Below are 25,977 nucleotides of genomic sequence, written 5' to 3' on the forward strand. Positions count from 1 at the left end.
ACGGAACACGAGAGACAGACAGAGAGAGAGAGAGGTTTTTAGTGTTTCGGCAGTCCAAATATATGAGTCATTTGGATTGCTTGCAGATTGTTCTACATCCAACACAAGCAAAGACTGTGTAGCTTAGAGGCATTTTCCCTTCTCTATTTTGTCTGGAATTCTTAAAATGCAAGGTTACCCATCTATCCAAAATATTGCATTCTGATATGAATTTATTAAAGTGAAATACAAGGTATGATAATGCGATTAAAAGCTGAAATAAAATTAGATGCAGGAGTCTTTGTGACAGTACATTTTGAGCTCTTCAATGATTTTTAAAGAAGAAAGAAAAAAATAGCAAAATTATCTCATTTTCCACTACCCCTAAATTTGCTGTCAGCTCACAAAATATTCATTTTTGACTTATTAGACTTTTTCTTACTACTTTTCCAAGCTTCTTATGATAGCAGATAGACATGTAGAAGCTCAGTTTTCTACTAGAAACATAAGACACTTTAAGATTCCAGGCAGAGTTTTCTCTCCAAAAAATCAAAAGGAAATGTGCTCCCTAATTAAAGAGAAATGGACATTACTTCAGAATGGCAAAAAATATAATTACAAGGGAGTCTATATGTTGATCCCTACATTAAGTAAGTAAGAATGGGTGGTAAAATATAATAATGCTGTAGATTGTGGATTCTCCTCTCTGTTTATTTTATAAAAAACGTTATCACTGTAATGTAAATAAAATTTTCAATTTCAACTTCTCCTGGGGATCCAAACATTTTCACAAAGAAAGGACAGCTGTCCTAGGCACTAAATGACTGAGATAGTTAGCTACAAGTCAACACACCATAAAACCCACAGACAGGAAACAATTTTGTGAATGCACCCTCAGTAAGCTACTTTGAACAATGCATTAATGTGTATTTCTCTTTCATCACTCCTCTGCCCATCTCCTCTGGGGTGGTTCCTTTAGCAATCCATCATTACATTCCACCTGGCCCCCAGCCACTGATTTATCTAAAATTCTTTTTACTGTCATCTCTAAATATTCGGGAATACACACACACACAAACCACACAGATGGTCTATCATTTTACAACAGCCAGAGACACTGGGTGAAGTGAGATGCCAAAACAATATACATTTCAGGCCACTCCCTTTTGTGATAAATTATCTTCCCTCAATATCTCTTTGTCTCTGTCTCTCTCATCTCTCTAGTTTTCTTTAGGTGTCTCCCTCTCACACACATATAAACACAAAATTACATGTCTGTGATACATAAGTGAAAAGCTATGAATTTTATGAGATTGTACCTGCCTTTCTAATTGAATAATAGCACTTCTAATTTATTTGAGCTGTTACCACAGTGGTCTTAGTGCAGAGCAGAATATTAATTAATTGCTGTTGAACTGAATGATTCTAAACACAAAAGAATATTGTAGTCTAGAGAAATGTGAAATACAGGACAGAAAAAGAAAATTATTGATTTTTGAATAACAACTCTATTCTAGATACAGTACTAAAGATGTTGTACATAATTCTCTCAATGCTCAGCATGACATTGCAGGAGATGTATTCATTTTATCATTTGCCAGATGAAGAAATGGGCTCACAATGGAAAAATAAACAACCCACCCTAGGTCACTCTTAATGCTCAGGAGTAGAGTCAGAATGTTAATCCTCAATGCTTCGGCACAAAAGCTGTTTTACTTCTATTAATTGGAGAGTCAGAATCGCCATTAGTCAATTTTTGCAGAATTCAAAAATTTAATCAGGCTCTATTCAATCAGAAGAATCGCATATGCTGAGAGCATCATTTGATAACTATTTTTCTGGAATTTTTCAGATAGTAAAGTTCCCAAATTTCAGTAGAAATGGATGAAGCTATACAGTCAGTGGGTTGGTGACTACTGTAAAGCAGGCACGGTCCTGTCTGTATGTCTTTCTGTCATCCGCCTACCTGTGCTGCGTCTGGATCTATAGGTTGTCCTTAGTCATGTTAACATGTTTGCTGCTGAAAGTCAGGATAGTGTTGGTTGGAAACCTCAGGAATGTCCTGGCTGAAATTTGAAACTGGCCCCCAGACTCAGAGGCCAAGGAGAGCCCAAAGGAAGAGGTGGATCACTCTAGATGGGTAGGTAGCAGGTTTCACAAGCACGGGAACTTACTTACAGGGCTTGTCTTGAGTGCCGTCAGGTGAGTAGATCTCTGCACCCACGGCCAGAATCTTGAGTTTATTTAGAGGCCTCAACAGTGTTCAGTTCCATATCAGTCAGAGGGTCTCAGCACCACGTTGCTCTCTCAAGGCTGTGTCCTTGAAACGGCTCCACTTTTGGGATTGGAGGGTGAAAGACACATCCTGGTACATCCCGAGGGCAGGGGTGGGGAGGAGCCTTCGGTTGCCGGGGTCCCACTGGAGAGTCAACCTGTGGTCACTGCCACTCCATGACCTCCTCCAACACTCCACCCCTAGTGAGCGGCTCTCACAGTCTCACACGCCCCCTCGTCCCCCCCGTGGGTCCTGAATGGTCACCAGTGGGTTTCAGTTGCATGAAGGTGGCTCGTTGGGCTGCACTGGAGACAGATACCACAGCAGCAATGCAGGCACACCACATCATGCTCTTTTGCCCAGGCTTGCACATCATGACCTTTGAAATGTGACCCCTCATCACTGGCTGTTGGAGGAGGGTATCTGCACGTGGTACCAGCCTCTTTAATCCCCTATTGGGAGCAGCCTGGTTTGCATGGTGACAGGAGAAAACTTGGGTCAGGTCTGACACTATGTCCACACAAATCAAGCATATTTAGAATCTTCACTCAGAGGGAGGGGGTCAATATAATGGATTTGTCGATCCCTCAATTTTTGGGAACTCCGATGAATGGCCCGGACTCCTTTGGCAGCTGCCTTGGGTTGTTTAGAACACACAGGACATGCTGTTACTGAATTAACCGAGTCACAGTAGTTCAAGGGCAATCGGGCATCCTTGACAATACACCATTGCACCCGGGCACTGCGGTGGCCACTCTTCCATCTGCTGTATCTCCTGAAGGCTCACTTGCTGGGGCTCATACCTGGGCTAGGGCATCAGCTTCCTGATTGCCAGGGGTGTCAATGAGCCAGGACTTGGAAACCAGTGAGAACTGCCTCAGGCTCTTGCAGGTAAACCTAAATGTCTTTCCACCCTTCATTTACCCTTCGGCTTCTCATTGTCCAAGCCATAGGGTCAATTCCTTTAGAGCAGCCCATCAGTCAGAGTAAAGGGCTAATGGCCAGGGCTCATGAGTGATCACTAGCCAAACCCTCTGAGTTCAGCCCACTGGCAGCTGCAGTTCATTCCTGTTTCCATGCAGATGGTGTCAGTTTTTGGCTGAATAGTGATTGAACTCCATGTGCACAAATGGCCTGGACTAGACCCATCTGTATACCAGCCATCAGAGGAAATTTCCCCTACTCCCTCTCTACAGGCTGCAGGGGTTGCCACAGGGATAGGGGTGGGGGACTTGGGGGGTCTACATACTCTTAGGACCTGCATTTTCCTGGGGGAAATCTGAAACTGGCCCCTGTGCATGGAGGCAAGGAGAGACCGACATCAACAATGGAACACACATCATAGTTCTGCAAACTGTCAGATACAAGAGGAAATTTGGTCATGGGATATTAAAATATATAAATATAAATCTATGGGTCCTCTTAAGTAAAAGCTTTGCTCCCTTGACTATGTAAAACATTGTGGTTAAGTCAAATGTTTAAGGCTCTAAGAATGCAGCCACTGGGAATTATTAAAAATAAAGTCCATTCTAGATGTTTTAATGGATAATTCAATCTCTCCTACCTTGCCTCTCTGATGAAGACGGTAGGCCATTTATAATGCTCTCTGTGTAGGCTACTGGGAGAAAAGCAGTTTCTCTTAACTCATTGTGTTTTAATTATATGCCCTGTGAGGTCATCTAAAGTACCTAGAAAAGTGATAATGTAGTGTGTATGCATGATATCTCATTCACGGTTAACATCACTTCAGCAATTACCCTTTGTTCGGTGGGGAGGCTGTATAACCTCTGGAAGTTAAGGGGACAAAGGTTACATCTAACCGTCACAACTGCAGCAGCATGTCATAGTCCCAGAGAAGCACCAGCTGCCTGACCAGGGGGAGCCATGGAAGGTACATGTTGGAACCAGGCTTCTCAGGCTGACCAAGCCCTGCGTCACCTTACTGTGATGGAATGGCTATTACTGGAATGAGGCAAGAGAAACCCATTTCTTCAATCTACATGAAAAGTTCAGTTCTCCTTCCCTTTCTCACACACATGAATGCACGAACACAGTTTCTCCTTCTCTCTCACTCTTCAAAGCCCTCAAAGTGAATGATATTTAGGCTAAGGGATACTAAGAGATAAATTCACTTTTCTGGGGAATGGTTACCCATCAAGAACTGTTTATAGAGGAGCTTTGAAGGGTGTATGAGCATAGTTCAATACTGAGGAATTTACCGGGGGCTTTAAAAAAATTATCCTGTATTTTTTTTTTAAACCTCAGAGGTATATGGCTTAGCCATCTTTATAAAAAAGTTTTACAGAAAAACAGGACAATTTTAAAATTTACCAAGAATGCAGGTTTTCATCACTAAGCATTTTTGAAAATTTTGGCTGCCCTTCCTTTCTTTACTAGAGAAAAAAAAAAAAAAAAAAAAAAAAAAAAAACAAGGAAAAAGGATTTTTATGACTTTTCCAGAATTTTAGAGTAGTTTCTTCCATAACTGAGATCATTCCCTGGTGGTATTTCCATTCAGAAAAACCACAAACATTTTTATGTCTTTTTCCTCACATGAATTTTAGTGGAAAACAGTGTCAAAAAAAGAAACTGACATATAAGCTATCTTGAGATTGCCACGAGCTCAGTTGCATGATGTTTTAAGTCCTCGAAACTGCTCTTTGAATTTGGCCTAAAAGACACTAACATTCAATTAATTATTAATAACTTTTAGGAAGAGGAGTGTAGAAGTAAATCCCTTATCCACCAAGTACATTACAACACACATACGTCATATGACCACACATGCCTCCCCACATCTGGCCCTTGAATGAGGAGATAGGAAGCCTGGGTTACAGAATGGAGAGAGGAAGGTAAAGGGTTGTCTGGCTCCTGTCACACTACACTTCCTCCTCTCTCAAGAGCTCCTATTCCCCCTAGTGCTGTCTGAGGTCCTGATAACCTTCTGACTTCTTCCCATCCCAGAAGCACCACTCTGTTGTAAGGTTTTTCAAAAGTCAAACTATTGCAATCAACTTTCCCACTGTAGCCACAGTCAGTTTGGTGGCTAAAGGCATCCATGCTTTTTATCCCAAATGTGTAAAAACCCACAGTCAAAACCATTTACATGCTGTATGCTTACTACTGATCGTCATACATTTTTTTTTTTTTTTGGCCGCACAGTGTGGCATGCAGGGATCTGGGATCGAACCCGCACCCACTACAGTGGAAGCACGGAGTCTTAACCACTGGACCGCCAGGGAAGTCCCTGATCTTCATACATTTTTATGCCTTGTACTAAGAATCGTGTCATTTGGAAATACAAAATAAAACACTTGATGACCTTCTCAGCAAATTAACCCAAGCTCAGCAGTTAATACTATGGTCAGATAGAACTAAGATGGCTAAGGTAGCTGGTTAACACACCTCCCACAGACTACAGCTGTAAAAAAGGGGATCCCAGCTCACACTTGCTCTCCTGAACATCTGTAGCTCTGATGGTGCTATGTAATTTTAAATATTACTTTATAGCATCATTCACTTTCTATTATAAATAATGAATTAAATGTGTTACCCTTTATAAACATCATACCTCTGGCAAGTTCCAGAACTCAAGGATTTCTTTCATTCTAAGGTATTCAGGAAGTCACACCCTTTCATGCCACATCAAAATGTAACTGAGACAGTGCTCCATGTGACAAACCAGACAGCTGAGAACGTGTGGGGTGTGCTCCCAGTGAGAAGTGCCCAGGTAAGCTTCATTATCAGCTGGGAAGACTTTGTCAGTGGTTAGAACTGGAAACTCTGGGGGCCGGGATGGTTTTGCAGCCCACATTGAAGTTGAGCTGAATGTAGAGGTAAACATAGGTCAGGTGGATATTCCATCACAGAATCATTAATTAGAAACCACCGAGGGGACCACGAGCTAGAGAGGGTGGCTGATCTGCTGAAATTTGACTTTCACTAAATACTTAGAATGAAATGGGGTGAAATTCACCTAGAATATCTATGAGGTAAGCTGGTGAAAGTTTTGTTCTCTGCTAACTTTGTACCAGAGGGAAACTGAAAATTTGTTTTACAGGTATTTTGCACAAAGATTTTCAATGTCAGAGCAATAAATCATAAGACAGTCCAGTTTCTAATTCAGACTAATTTTAATTTTCTTTCAATAAAAGAAAGAAGGTTATCTTTATCAGAAAATCTCGGTATTTCAGAGTCGGAAGGAAACGCTGGGCTCATCCAAACTAACTCCATATTTTTACATCTAAGAAAGCTGTGGTCAAGAGTGTAAATGACTTGCTTTACACTTTTTGAACCAAACTTAGAACATAGGATACTACCTTTTATGTGATCCATCTGTGTCTTAGGTCACTGAGAGTTCTAATATACCACAAAAGATAACTCAGTGTTATTAGGAGTTTAATGGTTCTACAGAAAATTTGGACTAAATAGGCAATAGAAGTGTTATGGGCTGAATGTGTCCCCAAAGTTCATGTTGAAGCCCTAACCCCCAATGCAATGGTATCAGGAGGTGGGGATCTTTGGGAGGAAATTAAGTTTAGATGAAATCATGAGGATGGTGTCCTCCTGATCTGATGCGATTAGTGCCCTTATAAGATGAGCAGGAGATGCTAGACCTTTCTCTCTCCTCTGTGTAAGGATATAGTAAAGACAGACCTCTGCAAGCCAGGAAAAGGACCCTCAGTAAGAACTCACCTATTATGGCCTCCAGAACTTTGAGAAATAAATGTCTGTTGTTTAAGCTGCCCTGTCTATGGTATTTTGTTATAGCAGCCCAAGAAGACTAAGACAAGCAGACTAAGACAAGAAGAAAAGAAGACAAGAAGACAAGAAGACTAAGACAAATTCTCAGAGAAGTCCGTGATGGCCTAAAAGCAGCACGGAGGTCCCCTGCAAGTTATCTACTAAGAGCACTGTCTCTCCCTCCTGTCCTCCACCTCCCAGGAGTCTTGACTTTGACAGGCACTGTACCTTCAGGGCTGTGCATATAAAGCATCTGTGCTTAGCATGACATAGTTTCCTGATGGATACTGCAAAGCTGTTGAGCACCAATAAATTTCTGTCCTGAGAAATAGCAAATTAAATCTCATGGCACCATCTATTTTGGGCTACTTTCAATAAGAAAATATTTTCAAAATAATTTTGTTGACCCGAGTACCTAAAGGTTTTTTTTGTTCTGTTTTGGTTTTTTTTAACGAAGTTTCTTTTAATGTAACTTAGATTTGAAAATACTGTACTTTTAAATTATTTATGGAAAACACATTCTCCTGGCATAAAAAACGTGAGACTATTCTAGCTTTATGATTTATAACCTGTAGTTCAGTACCACTGGGATTTAAAAACAACACAAAAAGAGTTCTGAATAGATATTAGTTAAATCTTGGGCATAGCAGAAACTACTTTAAAATTGTCTTTTATTTAACTTTCTTATTTCAGATCTTGATATATTTACATATCACAAATGTCTCTGGAGCAAGAATTTTATATGAAACACTGAAGTAGGCAAAGTGGGAGATTTAAAATAAAGACAATGAGATTAAATAATAGATATTGTGCAACCTCGCGCAGAGAAGCACATATATAAATGATTCTAATTCAAAGGATGCTGTCACATATGTTATATAATGGATGCAAAATAATTACTATGGGAATAGAGTGGTAGGTGAGAATATTTCTAACGAATGCTTGGTTAGAGAAAATATTGGGAAATGTGGAGACTTTGTCTGACAACAGAAAAAAATAAAGGCTAGTCATTAAAAAAGAAGAAAGCAACATGTGCAAAAGCCCAAAAAAGACCAGATATGTTTTTGGATACACATGTAAAAATGTGTGTGTGTGCTGAATACAGAAACACACATAAAAATACTAAACGAGATAAATTATATGATAATAATCTATATAATTATAATAACTAATAATAGCATATATAATATGTAAGTATAATAATAAAATAATCAAAATAAAAGGATAAATTGCATTAGAATGTATTATAAGTACTGTGGTAAAAAGTAAATCAAAGAAGAAAACTGAGTTTGGGATGGAGTGGTCAAATATAGGACACGTGAGAAAGAATGGTGTCAGAGACCAATATATGATTTGGCCTGAGCAGCTGGAAGGATGGAATTGTAGTTAACTGAAACTGAGAAGTCTGCCATTAGATCAGATTCTAGGCACAGAGATCAGAAACTGGTTTGGGCCACATTATGTTTCATATGTCTATTAGAAATCGAAGTTGAAATGCTGAATAAGTGGTTTGATAAATGAGCCTGAACTTCAGAGGAGAAGGACAGGCTGGAAATTTAAATTTTGGATCAATTAACTTAATTATGTCATTTACAGCCATAGGACCAGAAGAGATCATCAGGGGTGTGAATATAGATAAAAATGAGAAAAAATTCAAGGGTGTGCCCTGGGGTACTCCAAGACTAAAATGATCAGAGGAGCAAGGGAGATGGGAGAAGCAGTGACACCCCAGTGAGGAGGGAAACCAAGGGAGCTGGTGTCCTGCAAGCACCACAGAGAAAATGTTTTCAGGGAGAAAGAGTGATCCAATGTATCAAATGCTACTAACAGGTCAAGTAAGAGGACAGCTGAGAATTAATCATTGTAATTTAGCAAAACAAAGATTCCTGTTGACTTGCGCAAGAGCAGTTTGGGGGAGTAATGGAGATTAAGTGTCACTGAAGTGAATTTATAAAAGGACTCAGTGTGTCTCATCTGCCTGAGACAATGTAGGTTTACACTAAACTTCACTAATTATTAATAGCATTTCTTTTTATTCTCAATAATATTCTGGTTACCCAATAAATTGAGTCATCACCTTACTTAAATGAAGAATGGGAGGAAATCAGTTATAGACAGCACACATAGACAACTTTTTAAAGAAGTTTTGCTGAAACAGAGAGTAGGGAAACAGGTAGAGAAGACTTGGGTCAAGAGAGGACCTTTGGTTTTCTTTTTAGGAAAGTAGAATTTACTAAAGTGTTTTATGTTGGTGGACGTGTTCATGAAGGAAAATTTGATAATGCAGTAGAAATAAGAGAAAATATTTAGGGCACTGTCTTTCAGTAGAAGAAAGAATCTGGTGCACAAGTGGAGAGAGAGGCTTCTCCAGGAGCACTGCTGATCTTCAGCAACAGTAGAGGTGGAAGGGGAAATTTATGAGCTGAAATAGGACACACACTCAGGACGTAAAAGTGAGGGTGAGGTAAATGTTTTGAAGATACCAGAAGAGAGGAGAAGTTATTAAATAACTGTCTAGAAGATTGTAAAAGTGAATGGCATAGGGAAATACTGGAGCATTGGTGGATAGTGCTAAGGGCTATTTTGGTTCAAATCATGAATTACTTACTTAGAGGATTATTACTGTACTTCAGGTAAAATAACAAAGAATGGGACAAAAGAGTTAAAAATGTAGAAAGGAACCCAACACTTTTACAATGTAGATTTTGAGAGTGATAAAGAATGGATATCAAAGATCCCTCCAAGGCTGTGACAGGACAATGGTGGACTTTGGATCTTAAGTTTATGGAAGAAAAGTCCTGCGTGAGATGATGAATTAAGTTTGAAAAACATTTACTTTGTCGTGATCTTCATATTTGTAGGAAGTTGTCTTAATTCTTACCAATATAGATTTAGAAATTCAGTAGTGATTAAGATGAACAGTATAGATTTGAAAGTTAGGCTCATAAAATGATTTTTGAAATTTGAACGTGAATATTTTATAACAAAAAAGAAGCTGCAATATCTGGTAAAGTAAAGAAACCTGAAGAATTTCTATACTTTAATTAAATCCAACATCTAGCAAATAATAGACATCCATAGATGTTGATTGAATAAAACAAATACAAAATTAAATATAGCCATTTACTAAGCATTTAGCAGAAGAAAGAGGGTTGTGTAGTCTTGTTTTCTGAGACCTTTGCCAGCGAAATGGGGTAAAGAAATAAGGCAATATTGTAACTCTAACAAAATGAAGACATTTTTATTAGTGTGCTTTTAGAAAAAGCATCTAAATACGTCTTAATACGTCTGGCCATATACCTTTTCCTTGATTTCATTCACTCTTGTCTTTTTGGAGACCTTTAGTGCAGGGGTCCCCAGCCGGGCCACACAGCAGGAGGTGAGTGGTGGGAGAGCGAGCACACCTTCATCTGTATTTACAGCCGCTCCCCATCACTCGCATTACCACCTGAGCTCCACCTTCTGTCAGATCAGCGGTGGCATTAGATTCTCACAGGAGGGCAAACACTACTGTGAACTGCGCATTCAAGGGATCTAGGTTGCGTGCTGCTTATGAGAATCTAATGCCTGATGATCTGAGGTGGAGCTGAGGCGGTGATGCTAGCACTGGGGAGCGGCTGCAAATACAGATTATCATTAGCAGAGAGGTTTGACTGCACAGAGACCATAATAAATCAATTGCTTGCAGACTCATATCAAAACCCCATCAGTGAGTGGCAAGTGACAAGCTGCATCTGGTGGCAGGCTTTATAGTAGCAAGTGAGTTGATGTACTTCAATTGTACAGCTGCATCTGGTGGCAGGCTGTAAATCAGAATCTGACACTTATTTTAGTCCATGCATGGTCCGTCCACTATTTTATTTACTACTTACCTCTGCGCCTCTTTCCCACACTACACACTTGTCTCAGTCACAGTTTTGGTAAGCCCAAAAGCTAACACTAGCCAATACGAGTAAAACACAAATGTTGCTGGAGGGTTTTTTTGAAAAGGGGGAAAGACCAGTGATAAGACAACAGAAGACTCTAAGACTGCCAACAAAAAGAAAGCTGCATTTAAAAGAAAATACCAAGAGTCCTAGTTATATTACGAGTTCACTGCAACAGGTGATTCACATTCTCCAAGCCCGCTTTGTATAATATGTGGTGACTGGCTATCTAACAAAACCATGAAACCTTCAAAACTGCTTCGCCACATGGAGAACAAGCACCCTTCATTAAAAGACAAGCTTTTGGAGTTTTTCAAAAGAAAAAAGCTTGAACATGAAGAACAGAAGCAATTATTGAAGGCCACCACTTCATCAAATGTGTCTGCACTGACAGCATCATTTTTACTGGCTAACCACATTGCTAAAACTAAGAAGCCCTTTACTATTGATGAAGAGTTGATCCTGCCTGCTGCTAAGGACATTTGTTGTGAACTTTAGGAGAGGCTGCAGTTCAAAAGGTGGCACCTGTTCCTCTTTCGGCTAGCACCATAACTAGATGAATTGATGAAATAGCAGAGGATACTGAGGCACAATTGTTAGAGAGGATTAATAAGTCACCGTGGTACACAATCCAGGTTGACAAGTCTACCGATGTTGACAACAAGGCAACAATGCTTGTTTTTGTGTGATATATTTTTCAGGAGGATGTGCGTGACGATATGTTATGTGCATTTTTGTTGCCAACCAACACCACAGCTGCAGAACTCTTCAAGTCTTTGAATGATTACATATCAGGAAAACTGAATTGGTCATTTTGTGTCGGTATATGCATGCACGGAGCGGCTGCCATGACTGGATGGCTTTGTGGTTTCACTACTCGGGTCAAAGAGGTCGCTTCTGAATGTGAGTCTACGCACTGTGTCATCCATAGAGAAATGCTCGCTAGCCGAAAAATGTCACCTGAACTTAACAACGTTTTGCAGGATGTGACTAAAATTATCAGCCACATTAAAATACATGCCCTTAACTCACGTCTGTTCGTGCAGCTCTGTGAGGAGATGGACGCAGAGCACACACGTCTTCTCTTATACACAGAAGTGAGATGGCTTCCTAAAGGTAGATCGCTGGCCAGAGTTTTTGAGTTACGAGAGCCACTCCAGAGATTTATTTTAGAAAAACAGTCACCACTGGCAGCACCTTTCAGTGACACAGAATGGGTTGCAAAATTGCTTACTTGTGTGACATATTCAACCTGCTCAATGAACTCAATCTGTCACCTCAGGGGAGAACGACAACTGAGTTCAAGTCGGCAGATACAGTGGCTGCATTCAAAGCCAAACAGGAATTATGGGGGCAACGAGTAAACATTGGGATTTTTGACATGTTTCAAACATTAGCAGAGATTTTTGAAAGAGAATGAGCCAGGGTCTTCTTTCTCCCAGCTGGTGCATGATCACCTATCCCAGCTATCAAAAGATTTTGAGCATTACTTCCCAACCACAAAAGAGCCCTGAACTGGGAAAGAATGGATCCACAACCCATTTGTGAATAAGCCAGGTGAATCGACTTTGTCCGTGCTAGAAGAGGATCAACTGCTTGAGGTCGCAAATGACAGTGGCCTTAGAAGTACGTTTGAGACAACTTCAAATCTCCATATGTTCTGGATTAAAGTCACGGCGGAATATCCTGAGATTGCCACAAAAGCACTGAAAAGCCTGCTTCCATTTCCAACATCCTATCTTTGTGAAGCAGGGTTTTCTGCAGTGACAGGGACCAAAATGAGATTATGGAGTAAATGGACATAAGCAACACACTTCGGGTGTCACTGTCTCCCATCATCCCCAGATGGGACCATCAGGTTGCAGGAAAACAAGCTGAGGGCTCCCACTGATTCTGCATTATGGTGAGTTGTATAATTATTTCATTATATATTACAGTGTAATAATAATAGAAATAAAGTGAACAATAAATGTAATGCACTTGAATCTTCCTGAAACCATCCCCCCCTACCCCAGTCCATGGAAAAATTGTCTTCCACGAAACCGGTCCCTGGTGCCAAAAAGGTTGGGGACCACTGCCTAGTGGATATATTATAAGCATAGTTCTATAAATAAAATAAATAATTCAAAATGTAGAAAAGTATATAGATTATTCTAAGTAAAGTTACCACCGGATATTATTTTAAAATACTTTGTTAATACAGAGATTATGCTATGAACCTTGTAAATGGAATACTAGACATCAGTATTTATACTTAAATATATACATAAATGGGATATTCTGACACTACTATATATTACAGGCTACACTGATATATTTATAAGTATATTCAAAATATATATGTTCAAAATATATATGTGATTTATAAACAAGAGCTAATTTTTAGATCAGAAGTGACCAATCATGATTTTTGATTATGGTAATGCCTAACAATTCTTTAAAACAGGTTTAACACTTCACAAATTTTGGCCAGTTACTATCGTCCCTCCACAAAGAATTCATTTTCACATTCCACTAGAAGCCAAGCTCTGACTGACACAAATGATTAAAAAGGCTTTAATTATACCCCTCTAAGCCTGAGAGGTTCTACAACCACAACTTAGGCAGCATATATTCTTTCATCCCACAAAGACTTGCTTAAGACCTCAGAGGGGCCGATGAGGCTTTTGTGTAAGGAGTTTCAATAGGCAAATTTTGTTTCATTTTTAAGCAAAAGATTCTTTGGTTCACTACACTGCACTTTTCCCCACTGTGTTTTTCCCATGCTAACAAATAACTGAAATTTACTCACTACAGCTTTTTCCTAAGTCTCCATAAGAACATTAAGATTCTCCAGAAAAAGACATGGCCTGAAAACCTTTATGAAGTCATTTTTGGCTTTAAGAACTGGAGGGTTAGCTTTAAGAACTCCCAGAAGAAAAAGGAAGACACTTCTACCCTCCTATCCTAGCTCCCTTGAGGATCTAAACCTCATCCCTGAAATATCATCCGAGGACCCATCTGGTAGATGGTAAGATCATATGCTTCGTCACAACTGTGTTCATTATGCTGGGAAGTGGATTGTTTTTCAACATCATTCACTACCCCCTATCCTGTATGTTATGTGATATATTTTTTATCTTAGCAGCACAACCAAGTGAATGTACTTTAATATAAGTCTTTGACTATAAAGGATCAAAAGGCAAAACAGTGACAAAAAAATACTTCTTTGATGTATTTTTTATATTTCTGAATGCAAAAAAAAAAAAAAAATAGTGAAGCTGAAGTAGATTACTTCCTCTTCAGTCCTAATCTCTGATAGGCAGTCATTTTCAATAAAACTCAAATATGAAGTTAAAACAAAGATGGGATACAGAGAGAGTTATAATAGTGTGCAAGATTTTAGTCATCCCCACTGATGCCGGAAGACCTAATTAACCTACTCTCAGCAGGTGCTGGTTAGCAGTATTTGCTAACAGGCCTGGAAACAATAAAAAACATCAAAGTGTAAATGGATTTTTAAGCAACTATTTTTTTTAAATTTCAACAGATATGAAATCTTATCATTAAAATGCAGTTTTAATCAAGTCTTATAAAGCTGATCTATTTGTTCCTATGGCTTCTCAAAACTGGAAGCAAAGAGTTTGAACTGTGGCAAAGTTAGAAAATACCTCTTTATTTGTGTTCCATTGGGCACAGTTGAAATTAACTTATTAAATAGACATATTTATTCAAACTCTGGTGTTTGGTTTACTTTACAGATTAACTATGCAATTCCCAAAGCACCTATTTTCAGAAATGAACTGAATTTCAATTGAACAAGAGTCAAAAGAACTCACCTCTCCCCTCCCCCCAAAATAAAATAAAAATGTCCTTATCTGTGATCCAGAGCCAGTGGGGCCTCTAGACTTGTGAGGAGCAATCAGGGCAAAAAGCCAGAAATGGATCAAAAGACAGGAGACTCAGCCATCACATTCCTCAGAATCACTTTACTTCAACGTTCTAAAGCAGTGCTGTCAACCGAGTTTTTGGGTTTTCTCTTTTTCCCTTTCCTTGATCTCCTCTGGAGAGGTGTTAATAAGCTGGCAGTGGTAGTCCAAACAGAGGAAGTGCTAATTGCCAGTGAAAAAGCCATGCGTGGGCCAAGTCTAACATGAAAGGTGAAAAGATTAATTCACAAGATAGCTAAATGTCCCTAAGTAGTTCGGAATTTACTTAATTGCATAATGAATCTCAGATGTTAGCATTGCAATGAAAAGAGAATGAATTATGATAATAGCATTATTATAGTAGACTATATGGCCATTTCAAGACAGAGCAAAATACCAATTCAATGTCCTCACTGATAATTAAGTGGTGTAACAACAGCGCTTATTATTATTATTATTATTGCCCATACTTACTAGGAGGCGGGCACTGTGCTAAAGACATTTCTTATGTTAGCTCATTTGATTATCAGAACAAATCTAACGTTAGGTACTATTATAATCCCCAGTTTATAGAACTAATTTTACAGAGTTATAAGAATTTCAAATTAAGTAGCAGAATCAAGTTTTCAATTTGCACCAAAGTTAAACAGGTAAAGAAGACTTTATTCAAGGCTACTGCAATAGGGGAGAGTGTTAAAAACTGAGTCTACACTCAATTCCCTAAAACAAAGGGTTGCGGGGTTTTTAAGAGGTGGGGCTGAGGAAAGTATCTTGGCCAGTGTGTTTGCTAATTGGCTTTACCCAAAGAGAACGTGAACTTTTTCATGTCTTTGTGACAAGAGGTGGTTTTACAATTTGGAGCCCTCTGAAGTTAGGCTCCTCCCCCAGCCTCCAGACTGGGAGATGGGCACAATCTCATTTCAAACACTTGGCTCTGAGGTCCTTGAGAAAGACATCCCTGGGCTGTAAAACTGGCAAGAGTCTTTTGAAAAAGATTTACATCTCAAAGGAGCAGAGGAGGGATTTACAATTATAAGTTTTCTAAAGCAAATGTTCCAAGAAAAAGGAGGTCCGATGTCTAGAGTGAGGAAGAAAATGGTCTGAAGTTTAGTCAGCTGAGAGGAACATTAAGCCTCTCTTAGTCAGTGATCTGAGTCAAATATCTTCCTCCTCTGCACGCCCACCCCATGCATATTTGAGAATTCATAGCAGGGAAAAAAGCAACCAACAAAGAAAAATGTTTTTAAACTCCACAGTTATTCTTTGCTTCATTGAGTATCACTTTCCCCCATCTAAAATGAGATTTCTCTAGATCTGTAGATTGCAAATCACACCTCCTGAGACCCTGGGGTGGGGTTTTAAGGAGCCAGGAGAAGCCAAAGGTTAGTGGGAAAGTTGGATGATGGGCAGTGAAGTTTACAGGGCCCTCGTTTCACTCCAAGGAGGCCGGATCTGTTCATCAGTTTTTCAAAATGGACTTCTGCCTTAAGGCTTCATTTGAGAAATAAAAACAAGGAGGGGGATTTTCTTCCAAGATAAAGTGTGATAACACTAGACAAGATAATATTTCATATGCCTTATAGGTGTAACCCAATATGCTTCTCTAGATCACAGATTTCAGAACATCCAGTGATCAAAAAGATATCAAAGGACTAATAAGAACAATTAGCATTTTTTTCTCCTTTACGGAAAATGCCCTGTGTGTGTACATGGGTACTGTGGTCACAAACAGCCCATGAAGTCACAACCCATTTCCAATCATATATGTAACATGAAAGCACTAATTACATAATACCTACCCAGTCCCCCTGGCCCTACACACACAAATGCACATGCCCATATACACTAGGGTATGCCAACTATTAATCTAAAAATAAGGTACAGATCCACGGGAAATGGATTTCTGTCTACATGGTATTTTAAATGCAGTTTTTTCAATACATTAAATGCAACATAACATTCTGCCTAGTGGATGCAGCTGATGAGTGATATAAAAACATGGTCTTGCCAGAGTCAGATAAACTAAAACTCTGAATATAAAATATGAAGAAAGGTGGTACAATTCATGAAGTCTTAAAATTTAATTCATTTATATTCCAAAGTTTTATTTGTTGTGGCTTTTCTGTAACGTATAGTAACTCTCTAAAATAATTAACTTAGTTTATCTCAGCATCTCCTCTTCCTTTCAACGTTTCTCAAAACTAACATTCTGTGGAACATACACTGTGATGCGTGCACTAGGTATTTTTTCATAAGATTCTGTAAGTTCCTAATTTTTCAATCACCTAATTGTCAGATTTGATTCAGAAATATTTTCTCATAAGAAACAAGCTTATAGTTGGTCAAAGGTCTAGAGCAGGCCACCAATGCCCATATTTGAGCTTGTTGTACTCAGGACACATTTCCTAGGGAAGTGAAAAAAAAAATCCAATTATTGTGACTCTTTCGTGGTCTGAGGCAAGCACTTCAGCTTGTGGGAAGTGAAACAGATTAAGTTACAGAAGAAGGACCAATTCGAGGTAGGGAGATGAGCTGAACTCCAGGAGTCTATAAAGATGCAGTGCCCCTGGGAGTGAGAGCTTGACCTTGGCCCCCTCCTGGTTACCTTCTTCATTCTCTGTCACAGCCTGTGAGGATGTCTGCCTCATGCACTTTTCCTGGCCCACAACTACTGCTTGAAAACAGACATACTTGCTCCACCACCCCATTATGGAAGAGAACAATTTCATGTCTTTACCTTACTTGTAGCTAGTTGTTACCTAAAACTTTGCATTTGTATAGTGCTCTAAAATGTACAGACTGTGATGCAGACCATCCCCTTCCTAGAAAGGAGAAATAGTTTTCAGCAAGGAGGTAATTTACATAATTTACAAGGAGATAATAATGAAGTTTTTATAAATTAATTGTATGCTGGTAAACTCACTGTAGAGGAGGAAAAAAAATACTCTCTGATTTATACCATTTGATGACCTCCATGCTGTAAATATTCCCACTCTGGATAATTTTATCCATGTGATGTCACTGAATGCAGAACTGGGAAGGTATGTGCTACAAGCCCAAACTAACACTCCATCGGTTTTAGTGATACGAAAAAGACAGAAATCCACATGTATTTATCTTTTCCCTTACAATTCAGTACCATATTTCTTCAAGAATAAAAGTGGTTAGCACATGGGATTTTAATCTTTGGACTTTAATCACTCCCTTAGAATTTGATAACAGAGAGATAAAATCTCTCTGTTCAAGATATGAGACATTTTTATGTTGCTGGTTTTTTATTATAGAAATGTATTTAATACTTTGATAATATTGGCAATATGGCTGGATATGGTTTGGAAAAAGAATCGTGAGTGAAATTTCAGCGTGAAGGTAGTTCAGCCTTAGAATTAATGTGCATTTTGTATACTTAATGTACTCTCCTGACCCATTTCAGAGCCTCGCTGAGCAAAATCTAATCAACCTCCCATTATCTTAGGAAGATTGGTTTTGATGGATGTGCCTCAGGAAAGATAGAAGCAGGACTGTTTCGACCCACCACCAACCATCCTCCCATGAGGGACAAAGTCATCTTCTGGAAGATATTGGATCAGTAGTTCCACTCAAATGGTTTAAGGCTAAGACACAATGCTGCTGGGGAATGTTTTCTCAGTGGGCTCCATCCCCCTGGTTTCAGGTCTTCAAGTTGAGGCACCACCACTAAGGGAACAGTACTACCCATTTGAGTCACAACTCTGTTCTCTTGAGGGCGACCTCACTTCCCCCCTCAGAAGAGGCTGTGATTTACTGGATGGGTGTGCTCAGCTCAACCCCTTCTCCCTGGCTGCACAAAGGGTGCACTCAGCTCCCGTTTGCTCTTAGGTGACCTGGTGAGTGTCTTGGAGCTGGGTCTGCCCTCTGTACCAGCCTCCAGTCTGGGTGCCCCATTAGACTCAAAGGAGACTGAATAAGCTCTTTTAGTTGCTCTCCAAAGCCCTCTCTTTCAATGTGGCTTTTTAAATTTTAAACATGAAAAGCTGATCCCCATCCTGGAATTCTCTCTCAGTGACTCTGAACTGCAGTTGGCAAGAAAGAGATACAATTGATACCTTAACACCCAAACAGTCGACTTTTTCATTTCCCTTCTCTTACGAGATTAAGTCGGTGGCGCAGTGGTTGAGAATCCACCTGCCAATGCAGGGGACACGGGTTCAACCCCTGGTCCGGGAAGATCCCACCTGCCACGGAGCAACTAAGCTCGTGTGCCACAACTACTGAGCCTGTGCTCTAGAGCCCGTGAGCCACAACTACTGAGCCTGCATGCTGCAACTGCTGAGGCCCACGCGCCTAGAGCCCGTGCTCCACAATGAGAGAAGCCACTACAGTGAGAGGCCCGCGCACCGCAGCGAAGAGTAGCCCCCGCTCGCCGCCAACTGGAGAAAGCCTGCGTGCAGCAACGAGGACCCAACACAGCCAAAAATAAATAAAGTAATTAATTAATTAAAAAAAAAAAGTCTGTGTTATTCACTTACTTTTGTTTCAGTGGATTTTCTGGAGGAAGGAAAGATAATACTTTGGGTTAATTCTTCAATGTTTAACCTAATCTTGTCACAGAATTTAAATACTCATGGAACTGAATACTCATAGCACTGAATAACAGCTGGCTGAGTTGTGTCTGTATAGTACTTGTACTTTTAAAAACCTTACTCTATTAACTGCATGACTCAAACTGTGGTGCAGAAATGGCTTCATTGTAATCAGTCTAGATGTTCCTGTTAAAAATTATTTTTTTCTAGTTGAGAGCCAGGGATAATGACTTTTACTCAACAGTGCTAGGTGATCTTTGTGTAACACCTGTGTTTATAGGAAAAAAAAAAAAAAAAAGAGACCCTGAAATAACAGTAATAAAAAAAAAATAGGAGGGAATCTTTCCATAATGTATACATGCATCAAATCATTACATGGTACCCTTTAAATAGTTTACAATTTTATTTGTCAATAATATCTCAATAAAGCTGAAAAAAAGTATAAGAAACAAGATGTGGCCTGAGAATTAATGATGAAATGGCAAAGGCAAAAGAGGAATTTCATGAGAATTCTTAACGACAGTCAAAGGTCCAGGTCTGGAGAAACAGCTTGGCAAAACTGACATCCATCTCCTCCCTTCCTGTCCTCTGGGCCAGTGTTCTCAACATTAACCTGCATCTGAATCACATGGGTGCCTTGTGAAAACTCACACTGCTGGCTGAAACCCCCAATTTATTGGATGTTGTCTGAGAATTTGCATTTCTAAGAAGCTTCCAGATGATATGTATGTGTTGGTTAGGGGTGCACAGTCTCAGAAACGCGTCTCTAATACTACCACCCAAATCCTAGTTTTTATTGGTCCACGGGCATGAGAATTAGGAACATATGGCTTCAGAGGAGGGAGTGATGGGGAGAGAGGAATTTCAGTTAGCAGCCCCGGGGCCATCTAGCTGGAATGCTTTCTTTCTATTCACACACTCATCAAATACGCTTCAAACACGTGCTACAAAACCAGCAACAAGCATGGTTTTTGTGTCTTTATGGGCCAAAAATCCCTTTTTTTTTCAGAGTGCTTTCATACTCCTCAACCCATCTCATTCTCCAAGAACACTGTGAGGTTAAGAAACAAGTTATAATTATTCTCATTTTGCAAATTAAAAAAAAAAAAAAAAAGACTAAACTAAAGATAAATCCATCTATGGTTTTCCAAGTTCAGAGTTCCAGAGATGGAACCATTACCTAAGTTTTCTCACTGCTAATTTAGTGCTCTTCTTACTACATCACTATGGCTTTTAAATAAGACAAGTATCAGATATCAGGGACTGCTCAGTGAGTACCTGTATATAAAAGTAATGAGCGCTGGCAGCAGGGCTGAGATGAGGGTGAGGGAAGTGAGGCACTCATCTCATACACAAAATCTTTGGGGACTCCAGAAAACAAAGTAATCAAGAAAATAATGATTGAATGTAATATTTTTAAAGTCAAATTTAATGCAAAAATTAATGATAAGTAAAATCATCATAAAAATGAGTCATTTGTCTTACAATTGGTATTTTGATGCAATGGAAATACCATTTGCTCTTGTGTTATTGTGTAATGGGAACATTTCCAATCAGCCCATGGTCCCTGGACCCAGCTAGGCAGGGTTGAGAATGTCAACAACGGTGTATGAACAGACTGGACAACGTGAGTCTTTATATATAGTACTGTCTGTTGATTGTAGGGCTTATATGATCATTTTCCATTGAATTTAAAATACGAGGGGATGTTTTGATAATTGTATATGGAGCACACATTTTTTGTTTCGCTTCCTGCTACCATGTGCTTCTCTACAAGCCAGTGCTTAATGGGTTAATTCTTGATATATGGAGATTTTTGGAGTTTCTATTTAGATCTGAACAACAAAGAGAAGGAAGATGGAAAAGCGAATTTATCTCTAATGTGAAAGACTTTAGTTACGTACCCACTTCAATAATGTCAGTTTCCAGGAAGAATAATGGCTTTGGAAACTGATTTGACTTCTCAGCTCGGCCATGACAATTTGGCCATTCAGGGTCACAATTCCCGAAGAATTGTGAAGAAAGAAAACTGAAGAAAAGGAGTGGCCAAGGTGGGACATTTCTGGCATCAGGAATGTGAGATATAAAATTATTTTAAATATGTTAATTTGGCTCATGTAATTGATAGCAGTCCAACATTTCATGGTCTGTACATTTAAAATCTTTGTTTCTGCAAGTGGTTTGTTTATTCCTGATAGAGTTTACTTGTAGACACTTTTCTATTTTAACATAAATGGTTTTGACAGAAGAGATTGCATAAGGTTTCCTAATTCTCTGAACACCTCCCCTCACCACCACCACTTCAACTCTTCAATTTTGTTCATAATCAAAGTAATTACAACTGTCATTGTTAGTATCAGGTTAATGAGGGAAATAATTTTCTGGGGTGCTTTTTAATAATGCAGATTCCCAGACTCTGTCCTAGATATTCTTTTTTTTTTTTTTTTTTTAATATTTATTTGGTTGTGCCGGGTCTTATTTATTTATTTATTTATTTTTATATTTATTTTTGGCTGTGTTGGGTCTTCGTTTCTGTGCGAGGGCTTTCTCTAGTTGCAGCAAGCGGGGGCCACTCTTCATCGCGGTGCGCGGGCCTCTCACTATCGTGGCCTCTCTTGTTGCGGAGCACAGGCTCCAGACGCGCAGGCTCAGTAGCTGTGGCTCACGGACCCAGTTGCTCCGTGGCATGTGGGACCTTCCCAGACCAGGGCTCGAACCCGTGTCCCCTGCACTGGCAGGCAGACCCTCAACCACTGCGCCACCAGGGAAGCCCTGTCCTAGATATTCTAAATTCGATAGGCCTGGGATAAAGACCAGTCATTTGCATTTTAAACAAACACTCTGATGTCTGTAATATAGGCTGTGGCCCACAGGTCATGGTCCCTGAGAAGCAGACTCTGCATCAAAGATTTGCTTGCAGAAAATTTGTTGGGAAATGCTCTTGGGATCAGGTCCTTTGGTGAAGGGGCAAGTGGGCAGAGAGAGAAGATGCACAATAGCATTGGCCAGCCTATGAAACTCTGGTGCTGTGATGGGTCTTCAGAGATGTTGGAAATGGAATAGAGACTGGGACCTTTTTCCCTCACCTCCACCAAGCAGTCACTGTATACAGGCTGCCATGGGGAAGGAGACCCAGTACTGGATGAGGCCAGGTGACTCTTTTCCTAAGAGCATGGCAGCTGAGAAACCAGCATCCAGGCTGTGCCACGACATTTCCCAGCCAGGAGTCAGACGGGGCCACACGGCAAGTACTTGCCAACAGACTGGTCAGAAGTGATACCTTCACTTCTAAGCTGAACTCTTTAAGAGCAGGCATGTGATCCCTTAGCCATCTCTTCTGACCCACATATTCCAGAGAGTGCGGCTACAATATTGCTGGGTCTTCATGACCCTGGGTTCCTAAGGGCCAATGTAGAACCGATCCCCTGAGCCAACCTGCAATGAAAGTGTGACATGAACTAGAAAAAACTAAGTGATTTCAAGCTACCTGGATTTCAGCATTAGTTTTCTACCACAGCATTATCCGGGCTAACCTTACTGAAACAATGGTCAGGTTGCAGTCATACAGTAAATTGCATTGGATCGGAATTATCTAGTGATATTTATGATTAGACTGAAAGTACATCTTAAGGTTCTTACCAAGTTCAGAGTTTGTAGAAATAATGTCTTGGGAAAGCAGATAACAATTCTCAGATGACAAAGGGGAATTTTCATCTGCTATATCAGATTGGATGCCACTTTGGTTGTGTGCTTCCCTCTGCCACCTCCTATAGAAAAGATAAAGCATCCCCCTTTAGTATACTCAAAACATGATAAAGAGAAATTATGTCATTGTGTTGTTCTATATAAGAGTGAATACAATAAAAAAAAAAATAGAATTTTCCCTGGTGCCAAAGGGGAAGGAGACTTCCCAACCCTCCATTTTCTTATAGAATTTTCTTCAGAAAATTTGTAATTGAAAATTATTTCTCTGTCCCTTGGAGATGCATGTAACCCTTTTCAAAAAGTTAAATAAGCCTCTTGCCTGTTCTATAGTCTAAGAATGTTTTTTTTTTTTCCTTAAGGGCCTTGGAGCTATCGATTTAAAATGTAAACGACAAGGAAAACAGCATCTCATCCTGCCTATCTCCACAGGAGTTTAACCTAGGCACCAGTGCTCCAAGTTGGAACAGCCAGCCTTCCATAGAGATAGGAGACATTTTATTTTTCTTCTGCATAAAGGCAATTAAGTAACACAAGTGGCCACTCGATTGCCAGGCGAATCTTGGATGAGCTATATGTACCAAACAGTGCTGTCAATTCACCATACTTGATGATGATACAATTTATCTTAAGAACATGTATGGAATGGGTTGTAGCTGTCTGGCTATCAAAAAGGATGAAATTTCTTTCTGTCTTTGCAATCCTTTTATTGGATTTCTTGTCATGTGTGTCACAGTCTGGTTTAATGGTTATTCAATAATAAAACTGTTAGATCCTTTTTTACCTTTGTGGAGAAGATATACTGGGCTGGCAGGAGATTTTCTTCTATTTATTTTCCCCAACACTTATAACATAAATCGCTATAGGGAAAAAATGGCTCCTGATCAATTATTCTAAAATGAATTAATCATTGTTTTGTATATCCTCCGACTTTTATCTGTCATACCCAGCAACCCCATAAATCAAGCAATCACATTTAATCATGCCCGGCTGACTGGTGCACCTAGATACCTTGAGAGGGTTCTCAGAATATTTGATTAGCCTCGATTTGCATAGTCAATGAGTACTTCAATGAGATGATTTTTACACTTGTAATAGATAATTAATGTCAACCTATGTTATATTTTTCCAAATGAAAATTTTCTGTGCTTATGTTTCAGAGTATAGAGATCTAGGACTTCAGCATCCAGTCTGCACTGGGACTGTACATGAATTGGGAGAGTCCCACAGTAGTGCCAAAGGGGGAGAATAATCTTAGGATTATCTGTGAGTATTTGTCTCGCTTCCTTGTGAAGGTACAGCGGCCATCTATTGAGACTTAAATTGTCAAAAAGTATGTAGAGGCCCAACTCTCAATCCATTTTGATGACCTTCTGTTTATTGGCAAAGGAGGGATCCCCAACCCCAAATTATACGAGGTAGCTGAACATATAACAGGCTACACTGGACAGATGGGATTGGTGACGGCTTATTAATCACTTATAGTCACAGCCCAGGCAAGGAGGACACCACCTGCCATCAGGGCCACCTGGGTGCTGCACTTAGGAGCAGAGGGAACCAGCAGGGGCCACAGGAGTTAGGCTTTTTTGTAACAAGAGGTTTTATCCTCAGGAGGATTAAATTGATTTGCTTAATAATTTTGTGGGCAAAACTATTCTGGTTTTGAAGGTATTTTCAAATGTAATAATCAGCAAAAAGTCATTGTTAGACAAAGAGAAACTTTTGTTCAAATACAAAATTTATTGTAAAATGTATGTAAGTTTGAAACATACATATACAGTAGTAATGCAACTTTTATTGTAATTTAGAATTAATGTAACTGTGATGTTTCTTTCATTCAAAATTTTTAGGAACTTTATAGAATAAGAGTTAAGTAAATATATGTTGGGCTCCATGAAACAAAATTTTGCTAAGATTCCACTAAAAAATAAGAGAACACATTAAATAATTTATCTATTTGATAGAGATTTTCTTCTCTGTATAAGTAATCATGGGATCACGTGTCCTATAACACACAAAATATAATTAAGCTAACCAAGCAAACTCCTATTTAGAAAGCAGTATGTCAGATTTATAGCAAAATCTTAAGCTCAATTAGAGGAAGAATTAGATTCTTTTTTCTGACAATTAAAAAAATTGCTTGGATGATTAACAAAAAAAAAAAAAAAAAAGGAAGAGTGAATATGAAACCATAAAAGGAAATTGTGTTATATAAAATGAATAAAGATCTTGGCCATAGCAGCCAGATTCCAGCATGATGATGTATTCATTCTGGCAAATCATAGCATCATTTGGTTGCATATGTTAGGTTTAGAGTCTCCTGGCTTATGTTTTCAAGAGCTAGAAAAGGATTCGGAATTGAAACAAATTGAATTAGGAAATCTGGTGTAACTGGTATTTTATAAGAATAACAAGAAACTTAAACAAAATATAAGAAAATATATTAACATGAATAAGATGATAAAATATTAGCCATTGTAGATAAATATATGAATTAAATGTAAATAAGAATTAGGTAAAACAAAATCAAATTTAATATAGAAAATGCAATGGTATACCTTGGATAGTTTTCCTCTAATTAAGAAGGTCATTTTACTTCACATACATCCGGCTTGTGAGAATCCTGGGGGTGACAATTGGAGAGGGGCCAATTCCCGTGTTCTAATCAATGTTAACAGTCAGTGGGTAACAAACCACACAGGCAGGGTAGTTCCAAGTCCCTCTGATGTGGTATGTGGATTCTGGGAGTATTTTTCACTAAAAACAAAAAAGACAAAGAAAACCGAATTAGAAGAGGGAAATACATTTAATTTTGTACAAAAAGAGCAATTTAAAAATTTATCACAGGGCTTCCCTTGGTGGCACAGTGGTTAAGAATCCGC

General features: G+C 39.2%; 1 long non-coding RNA gene across 1 annotated transcript in view; it reads right to left on the minus strand.

The window, feature by feature from the left end:
- Nucleotides 1-25,977, minus strand: part of LOC309611198 — a 112,792-nt gene that overhangs the window by 32,828 nt on the left and 53,987 nt on the right. Inside the window, exon 2 of the long non-coding RNA XR_014234384.1 lies at nt 23,033-25,852. This is a non-coding gene — a long non-coding RNA (uncharacterized lncRNA). The remainder of the gene's footprint in view (nt 1-23,032; nt 25,853-25,977) is intronic.

This window comes from Balaenoptera borealis (assembly GCF_965194805.1).
Source record: "Balaenoptera borealis genome assembly, chromosome: 14".
Classification (NCBI taxonomy): domain Eukaryota; kingdom Metazoa; phylum Chordata; class Mammalia; order Artiodactyla; family Balaenopteridae; genus Balaenoptera; species Balaenoptera borealis.